A 10,889-nucleotide genomic window follows, 5' to 3' on the forward strand; every position below is an offset into this window, starting at 1 on the left:
ACTCAGTACTTTGTACATAGAGGGCTTGATCTACCCAAGTTGCAACAGCCAGTGTCCTGGTCTTCTCCAGCTGCCTCTCTAGCAATCTCCGGCATTCTTAGACCCATCAACTTTTTCTGAGCTGTTGACAGCATCTAGATTCCCACAAAGACTATCAGTCTCTCATAGAACCAGAGGAGTTGTGGCTGCCCTACATGACCATTCTATCCCCAGACTATCAGAATACTCCTCCATCGTCTAGATTTCAGAGCACTGCTCTGCATCCTATCATCGTTTTTCTAATCCAGTGGAGTCCAGACTGGATGGAACATCCAGTGTCATCCCTAGATTTCAATAGTAGTGACTTCTAGCTGTTGGTAGGGTTTCAAATCCTTTGTTCCATCTTAGTCCCACCATGGTCTCTTAGGCTGAATGCAACATATAGTGTCCTGCATGAATCTCCTGAAACAACACTTACACACAGGACACTCTAGGCTACCTATACAACACAACTTAATACCCAGATTACCCAGAATACCCATGTACTCCCCAGGGTCAAGCCTGTAGACTAACACCAAATGTACTCATCATACATGATTTTCTACAACTTGCTGAATTGATCACAGTACTCTAGCCTACATAGACAAACTATAACACATAACAGGTGCCTCTAGGATTCAGTAGGGTGTAAAATCTCACACCCCAGCACAGCCCTCCATCTATTCATGTGCTATAGTTAACATTTAGTATTTCTACAATAGTTGTCCTATCTATGGCCACAGGACTAGATGTTCACTATACCATGGCACTCTATACACAAACTTCCCATCCACTCCCCAGAGTCTAGTTACTGAAACTCCAAACACAACCCAATATTTCTGTTTTCATGTCATGCAAAACATAAATCCCATGCTGCATGCAGTTTGGCACAGATGTCTGGACTCCTAGCCTTGCTGTAATGACCCCTAGAATTCAACAAGGTCCCCATTCCTTGGCCCTAGCCTATGCCAAGCATTTTGTCATTGGCTGTAGCCTACATCTATGCTCCCATAGGGACGTACCCTAGCCCTGTCTACCCACATCTACTTTCAGAAAGCCTTGTGACACATAAAATACACCAATAAATACACAGACTTCCTGTGGTCTCCTCCTGGGTGAGCCTGGTGTTTACATCCCTATCTGACATTTTATTTTCTGGCATAACTAGAATGGTCGAACATCCAGTGACCATGACTAGTGTTTCTATGAGTTCCTTGTACTTGATGGCTCTAGGCTTCTGCAGACTCTGGTTCCTCCAACTGACCTTGTCCTAGCCTATTCCTTTGTGCTATATCCAACTTCCATACTCTCAACTTGAACCATTCTACCTTCATTCAATCACAAGTGACATTTAAATGATTAAGCCACCTATCTTTGTCCCTAGACATCCCACATGCTCGGCCTCCAGGGTTTAGCCTAGTGAGTAATAACCAACACAAACATGAATACTTGTTTTTCCACATGCAGCCTGACCTACTAGAAACAAACTTGCCTTCCATTTGCGAGCTTTAGGCATCTACAGGATTGAATGTGTGCAGACAAGCTTAGGCCCTACAACTTCTACTATGCTTTTGTGAACAGCTAGGCTCCCTCTGCACTCAACGTTCTTGCACACATGCCCAGATTGTCCATATCCTCCTATAAAGTCGATAGAGGTATGCACCCTTCTGCAAAGATAATTGTTTTCCCAAACTAGTGGAGTCCAGACAATCTAGTGGCATCCCTAGAATAGTGCTTGTTCTCACTCGCAATGACTTACTTATATCTACCTATCTGTCTATCTATCTATCTATCTATCTATCTATCTATCTATCTATCTATCTATTTTTAACCTGAGGGAAGGCTTCTCTATGTAACTTTGAAGTCTATGTGTGCACTAGCTCTGTAGACCAGGTTGGCTTCACACTTACAGAGATCCTCCTGCCTCTGCCTCCCAAGTGCTATGATTAAAGTCATGCACCACCACCACCCATCCTTGTAGTGACTTCTAACTTTTGTCAATGTCCGAAATCCTTTGCTTCAGACTAGTACTACCATGTTCTTCTTTGCTATAGATAAGATCTTGGTTCCTGCATGAAGTTCCTGTTACAACACTTAGCCACAGAACACTGTGTGCTGCCTATACAACCCAACTCTGTACTCAGATTCCCCATGACCTCTCCAGAGTCAGGCCTGTTAATTATCCCTAACATACTCGTCATAAATGTTTTTGCACATCCTGCTGAATCTATACCAGTACCCCAGCCTAGACAAACAACTTATACTTCAGAGCAGAGGCCTTCAGGCTTCATCATGGTCCCAAATCTCATACACCCCCAATTTCAGTGCTAGAAGGAACAATTAGAGTGCCACTAGTACTTGCCCTATCCACAGGCACAGGACTAGATGTTGACTATACTACCCCTCTCTATACACAAACTTTCTGTGTTCTCTTCTAGGGCCTAGTCTATTGGATATTCCACATACATCCCAATATTTCTGTTTTCATATCCTGTAGCGTGTAAATCATGAGCCTTAGGCAGTGCCACCATAGTAGCCTGAAATCTTTGCCTTGCAGTAATGATCTCTAACTTCAACAAAGTCCTAAATCCTAGTTCCCAGTTTAGTCCCACTATTTCATCCTTTGCTCTAGCCTACATGGTGTGCTCCTGGGAGGATCATCAGTCGTCGTACCAAACTAAGAATATTGCATACTATATTAATGAACAACCTAGAAAGATATGTCCATGAATGCAATAGTGGTACAAACTTTCTGGGAATAATCAGCTCCTTAAGAGTGAATTTAAGGTCTACTCTACAGAAAGCAACACATGCCTGCTGCTGTAAGCTTTGTCGAGAAGACATGGTTATGGAGTACCAAGGCCCCAGTAATGAACCTCATACTATTATTTTGTTAAATGAATGAAGTATCAAGCTTCACTCTACATTCATACCTCGATAACTACAGATTAGTGCAGTTCTCAGACCTCCTCAGAGACCTTGGTGCAGTAGATTATGTTTAAAAAAGACATTCAAAACTGGTCATCCTGGAAAAAAAATGAGAGTATGTGCAATGGGATATTTGTAGCCCTCTCTTCAAGACTCAGGTACCATTGCAGGGAGCATTTAAAAAGATTTTATGAGTCTGAGGCTGCAGATGCCAAGAGTGAAATTGTGATCTCAAGACATGACAGAGTCATTGCTCTCACAAATACAGAGTCGTCGTGATTGCATGCAAAGGCCTGTGTAAGATGAGGCCAGGTCATATTCCAGTATGCTTGGTGACTAAGCACTCAAATATATGCCAGTATGGTTTCCATCCACATTAACTCTCACACTTCTCTAGAAGCCACCAACTGTCAGGAGTTTGCCAGTTAGACTCTGGAGCCCTCCTACAGTGCATCTTTGACTAAGGGGGATGGCTCAGAAGTCTGTACCTCTAACTGACAAACTACTGACAGTTGGTGGCTTCTAGAGAAATGTGACAGTTAATGAAAGGGAATGAAAAACAGGCTCTCATGTACTTGAATACTTACTTAGTTACCAAGAAGTGCAACTGTTTGGGAAATTAGGAGGTGTGACCATGCTGGAATGCATATAGCCTTTGTGGATAATGTATGTCACTGAGGGTGGGTTTTGAGGTTTACATTCCCACATCTGGCCTCGTCTCTCTCTCTCTCTACCTACTACTGATGAATCAGTTGGTATGGACTCAACAACAGGCCCAGTGCCGTGTTTGCCTGAATCCTGACATGATGATCATGAATTAATTTCCTAAAATTATAGGCAAGCATCCAATTAACTAGTGATAAAGAGATCCAGAGACCCTTTCAAGTCTCTTGCATCTTGAAGTCCTGAACTGAGATTAGAGTTTAGCTAGAGGGACAGGGTATTGACATATAAGCCGTTGTGGTCAGGAGGTGGCATCTACCCTCCCTTAGCTCACCCATCATTGTCTAATTGTTAGTCTTATCTGGCAAGGTGGTTTGATAGTAGGAATTGTGTGAAATCTCTTTAAGAAGACAAGGTTTTCCTTTGGGTAGAGAACATTGCTTTACCTTGCATGAAATTTCTGTAGAAATACTCATTACGTTGAAGTCAATGATTTGACTGTTCTGATAGATCAAGCTACACAATTGTCTCATTAGTATATCCTCATTTCTGCTAGGCCTGTTATGTAAGCAGCCCATTCTAAAAGCCCTATTCAAACACAAATTTTTTATAAAGGATAACCAAGGGTAAACCTGTCACTTCAAATTACCATTCCTTTCACTTAGATGTGATCAGTAGATTTGAGTTTACTGGGTGATTATTGCTCCTGGGGAGATTTCCTTACTTACATTGGATGATGAGGTATAAAACCAACATTCAAAAAAAGTTGCCAAACAGGAAACATAACAGCTATTTGTGGGGATAACTGTCACTCACACACTTCACCTCAGATAGGTTGAGACATTCATACTGTGAAGTTTTGCCCGGATCTTGCAAAATACATGGATGGTGGAGCACAGTCTTCTTCATCCGTATCTATGAGATTAGATAAATGTAGCAATTTGGATTCAATGCTCCATAATTACCTCTATGAGTCTTACAGTGCATGTGTGGTATGACCCTCAAATCTGTGGGAACCAAAGTCCCTTCTTTGTCATATGCTAACCCAAATTTTCTTCTTTTTATATATCAAACCATATTCCTTTTCTGGCCTCTATCCCTATAGTATACAAAATGTCAGATTTTCCATCTTCAACACCAAAGAGTCTTCTGTGTCATATACCCACCTAAATCAATTTTCTAGGCCTCAACTTGAAATTTGAGTTCAAGGTGTGGTTCATACAATACACGCAATCAAATCAATCTTTATCGTAAATTCATGAAAATTGTTTATCTGCCATCAAACTTTGTAAAACCATAATCTCTCTCATATCATATACCAACCCAATCTCTCTCTCTCTCTCTCTCTCTCTCTCTCTCTCTCTCTCTCTCCCCACTGTTGCTGCCTTCATCCCCCAAACATGTCAGACCCAAATATATCCATGTTTATAGGCTCACCATAACGCCCTCTCTTGTAATATACCAATCCAAACTATGTTTCTTGAAATATACCAATTATTTCTGCCCCAAACCTTAAGAGACCCAAACACCCCCTGGTCATACAGCTACCCAAACTCCTCTCCTGGCATATACCCATCATTTTGCGACCAGCTTTGTGAGACCCTAATCTCTCCATTGTTGTATGCCCATCCAAAGTATTTCTCTTGCTACATACTCACCATTGCTGCCCCTAAAGTGTATAAGACCCAAATTCTTCCCTTGTCATTAACCCAGCATACTCCCTCTGTTGCTATATATCCACCATTTCTGACCCCATCTTTCTGAGAACCTAATCCCACACTTCATATAATAACCCAAACGCCTCTCTTGACAGATACTCATGATTTCTGCCCCCTGAGTATTTGAGAATCAAATCCTTCCCTTGTCATGTATCCAACCAAATGTCTCTGATCATTTACCCATCATTACACTCTCCAAAGTATATGAGACCCAAATCCCTTCTCTGGCATTACCCACCCATATTCCCTCTCTTTCCATGCACTCACCATTACTGCCCCAAAACTATGGAGACCCAAATCCCTCCCTTGTCTTCTACCCACCCAAACTCCCTCTCCTCCATGCACCCACAATTGTTGCCCAAACCTTTGGAGACTCAAATCCCTCCCTTGTCTTTAACCCACCAAAACTCCCTCTCTTTCCATGCACTCACCATTACTGCCCCAAACCTTTGGAGACCCAAATCCCTCCCTTGTCTTCTTCCCACCCAAACTCCCCCTTTCCATGCACCCACCATTACTGCCCCAAACCTTTGGAGACCCAAATCCCTCCCTTGTCTTCTACCAACCCAAGCTCCCTTTCTTTCATGCACCTAACATTGATGCCCAAAACTTTGGAGCCACAAATCCCGCCCTTGTTTTCTATCCACCCAAACTCCCCCTCTTACATGCACCCACCATTGATGCCCAAACCGTTGGAGACCCAAATCCTTCCCTTGTCTTCTACCAACCCAAACTACCCCTCTTTCCATGAACCCACTATGACTGTCCCAAACCTAGCCCCGTCTACCCACATCTACTTTCATAAAGCTTTGTGACACATAAAACACACCAATAAATACACAGACTTCCTGTTGTCTCCTCCTGGGTGAGCCTGGTGTTTACATCCCTATCTGACATTTTATTTTCTGGCGTAACTAGAATGGTCAAACATCCAGTAACCATGACTAGTGTGGCTACGAGTTCCTTGTGGTAGATGGCACTAGGCTTCTGCAGTCTCTGGTTCCTCCAACTGACCTTGTCCTACCATATTCCTTTGTGCTATATCAAATATCTATACTCCCAACAGGAACCATCCTTTCTGCATCCATTAACAAGACGGTTTTGATAAATAAACCAACTCATTACAAAAGCAGACCCATATACACAAATGAATTCTTGACTTTTACCTGCTGCCTGATATACTCTCGCTCTATGTGACCTGCATTTGCCTAGGTCCATCAACGTCTACTGTGCTATAGTCAACAACTAGGCTCCCAATGCAATTAACACATTGACACTCACCTATGGAACATTTACTCTGCTTTCACATATCCACCCCTTATACAGACATCCAATGTCTGCCCCAAAGTTCAAACTGGTTAATCTTTCCCCTACCCGATAGTGTTTTTCCATGTCCCACCAAACATAGCTCATATCTCAGTGACGAACAAACTTTTGCAATTTACTTTCTTGCAAGTTTCAGTTGTGACCAGTAGGTTTCAATAGAGTCTTATATCCAGGGGCCAACTCCCCCTACCTAAGCCTGTTTTGTAATTAATGTAGAGGGTTATATCAAGAACTTCCTTAACTGGTTCTACACAGAGTAACTTGATGCCAACAACATTATCACACTGGATACCCAGTCTTTTCTAGTCCTCTTCCATGGTCTACCCTGGTGAGTATTCCTTCACTACCAGATACTTCTTTTTCTACATATGTCTTCATCTAGCCTCATATTCAAAGTCAGTTCTTTGGGCTAGCTCGATAAACTGAGCCTTGCTGTAGCAACATCTATGTTTCCACAGGTTCCCAATGCTGTGCCCTATCTTAGTCCCCTCACTTCCATGTATACTGTAGTTACCATATAGGATCCAGCAAAGTTACGACCTGCAACCACTCACAGGACCATTTCTGTAACCTGTAACTTGCCATTCCATCTCCACACATTTTGTATTCTTCTCCAGGACCTAGCTTGATACATGATTGCTTAAATAATACTTGTTCAGCACATTCATCTGTTTCTATCCTGAGTTCAATAGCCAGCAACCCTGGCTAGTCTGGCTGCTTGTCCCTTGCAGTACTTAAGGCTAGTCTGTAGGGTTCCAAATCCCTCAGCTTTGAGAAGTCTCTATAATCATCTTGTACTCTTGAGAATATCTAGGCTTCCTGCTAGGACCTGCCCTACCAGAATCCACCCATAGGCACTTTGTGTAAACTATGGTACATTACTCCTTTCTCAGAATTTCCACAGTTTCCGTAATGGTTTAACTTGTTGAGTAGAGCCATCCTCTCAATACATGGTTTTACATAGATGGTTGAATCTAGCATGGGTCCCTAGCCAATGCCAAGGTCTTCCCTAGACAACTACACTAGTAGTCTCTATAATTTCTCATCTTATAAATGCCTCTTATGCTAGAGACATCATGTAGATTCCCAACAATAGCAACCCTCCTTGTCACACCACTAGAGTTAGGGCTGCATAAATCACCCTCTCCATGACCAGACTGACCACTTCCTCCTCCGGAATCTAGAGAGGTAAGCACCCTTCTGCAACAGAAAATTGTTTTCCAAATCCAGTTGAGTCCATACTGTATGGAACATCCAGTAAAGTCCAGACTGTATGGAACATCCAGTGAAATCCAGACTGTATGAAACATCCAGTGGAGTCAAGACTGTATGGAACATCCAGTGGCATCCCTGGAATTGTGCTTGTTCTCACTTGTTGTGACATCTGGACTTTAGCAGGATCCCAAATTATTGGTTCCATCCTAGTCTCATCATGCCGTATTATACTCTAGGCAGTATCTACCCCATTACAACAATTACCAACAGAATACTGTATGCTGCCTATACTATCCAACCCCATGCCCAGATTCCCATGGCCTCTCCAGGGTTAAGCAGTTCAATAAATTCAAAGTTACCCCTGATAGATATTTTTCACATTGTGTTGGCTGAATATCTCTCAGTACCCTAGTGTAGCCTGACAACCTACAATTCACAGTATAGTCCTCTAGGCTTCATAGGGTCTCAAATACCACAGGCCCATCTAGTCTCATCTTCTATCCATATTCTATAGTTAACATTTATGTTCCTCCCAAGAATGGCTTGATTCACAGCCATAGGACTAGTGCTGGCTCTACAACCCTCTGTACACACATTTCCCATGTTCTTCTCCAGAGATTATCCTGTTGCACACCCTGCACACAAACCAATACTTCCATTTTCCTATCCTGTAGGATCTAACTTATGTGCCTCAGGCCTTGCCCCATAGTTGTCTGCAATGTTTGTCTTGCAGTATTTGTTCAAGTCAACAGCATTGTCCCAATTCCTAGGCAACATCCTAGTCCCAGAATTGCATTCTTTGATATAGCCTACATCTGTGCTGTCACCAGGACATACCCTACACTCACCTACCCACATTTATACCTTGTAGCAGATAAACTTCTCCACTATAATACCAGACATCCTGCGATTTCCTCCTGGTTTAGCCCGGTGAGTACAACCTATCTGGTACTCATTTTCCACAATTCTGCCATATCTAATTTGGTCTCACATCCAGTACCATGCCTAGTGTGGTGACTAGCTTATTGTGGTAGATAGCTCTAGGACTCTGCGGACTTGTCTCTTTCTAACAATCCTTGTGCTAGCATATTCTTGTGTGTTGTACCTAATATCCATCCTCCCAAAAGAAATCCATCCTTGCTGCATCCAAGACAAATTAAATGAGTAAACAACCACACTCTCTAAACAGACTTACTAGATCAACCCCCTCGATTTAGCCTAGTGAGTATCCTCCAACACACTAAAGAATTTGGACAGTTAATGTGAATGAAAATGAAACTCTCTTGTACTTGAATACTTAGTCACCAAGGAGTGCAACTGCTGGAGAAAGATTAGGAGATTTGACCTTGATGGAGTGGATATGGCCTTGATGGACAATATAGGTCAATGAGGGTTGGTTTTGTGGTTTCCATTCCCACGTCAGGCCCAGTCCCTCTCTCTCTCTACCTACTAGTGATAGATCAGTTTGTAAACACTCAACAACTGCCCCAGTGCCATTCCTGCCTGAATCCTGCCTTGATGATCATGAACCAATATTCTAAAATTATAAGCAAGCATCGAATTAACTAGTGATAAAGGGATCCAGACATCCTTTCCTGTTTCTGGTTGCATCTTGAAGTCCTGAACTGAGATTAAAGGTTAGCTAGAGGGACAGGATGTTGACATATAAGAAGTTGTGGTCAGGAGGTGGCATCTACCCTCCCTTAATTCACCCATCCCTGTCTAATCTTTAGTCTTATCTGGCAAGGTGGTTTGATAATAAGAATTGTGTGAAATCTCTTTAAGGAGACAAGGTTTTTCTCTGGGTAGGGAACATTGCTTTACTCGACGTGAGAAGAAGACTAGCTCCTCCCAAGGCCCTTTCACATATATGACTTATCTGAAAAGCATATTTGTTCATTTCTAATATTTTTCATGTGACAGATGAAGGTTATCAAAACACTGATTTTGTGAGACAGGCCCTACTTCCAAACAAACCCCTTCTGTAGGACAGACTTATATGCAGGACATCCTACTTTGGTCATAACTTTATCAGTGTGACAGATCAAGGTTTATATAATACAGATTCTCGGAGACAGACACTAGCTCCCTCAGGGCTATTCCTTTGAACATATTGATGTGTATAGCACACAAGTTCACTCCTTACTTTCCCTGTACGACAGTTAACATTAGCAACACATGGATACTGAGAGACAGAAACCAGGTTCCCCCAACATTTCTTGATATGTCATTCTTAAGTGAAGAGCATAATATTTCATCCCTATTTTCTATAGTTGTTCGATCAAGGTTGGCACACTATGGACTTTGAGAGTCTCATAGTAGCTCCCTATAATATTCTTCTCTGGAGCAGAATAATTAGATGTGCATGCTAGTTCCTTTCTAATTTTTTAAGTAGACCATATCAATATATGGACAATGTGTATTCTGCTAGGCAGATGCTAGCATCCACCAATCTTGCTATATTGGACAGACTTCAGTATCAAGCACCATAGGTCACTCCTGCCCTTATCCATATGACAAGTTAAAGTTAGGACAGCATGGATTCTGAGGGACAGACAGTATTTCCTTCTAAGCCTCCTGTAGGACAGACTGATGTGTAGAAAATACTAGTTTACTCCAAACCTCCCCTATAAAGCAAATCAAGTTTAGGGTGACATTAGTTCTGAGAGATAGACATGCACTCCTCAGAAGCCTCCTCTGTAGGATGGATTCAGGCATAGATCATGCTATGTTACTCCTGTGCATATCCATAGGGTAGTTCCAGGTTAGAACTATGTGGATTCTCGGAGACATACACTAGTTCCTTCCAAGTCTCCTTTATCAGGCTGGCTGAGAGAGTCCTAGTTCACTCTGATACTCATTGTTGGAGAAGACAAAGAAATAAGACATTATAGACCCTGAGACACAGAAAACTAGATTCCTCCAAGCCTTCTCAGTGTATTAGAATGACATTGAGAACACGTTAGTTCACTTGTAATTATATCATAGGACAAACTGGAGTAGAAAGCAAATTAGTTCATT

The sequence above is a fragment of the Microtus oregoni genome, unplaced genomic scaffold, assembly GCF_018167655.1.
Source record: "Microtus oregoni isolate MIOR12 unplaced genomic scaffold, Mior012 000059F_ref0000304, whole genome shotgun sequence".
In the NCBI taxonomy this organism is placed as follows: domain Eukaryota; kingdom Metazoa; phylum Chordata; class Mammalia; order Rodentia; family Cricetidae; genus Microtus; species Microtus oregoni.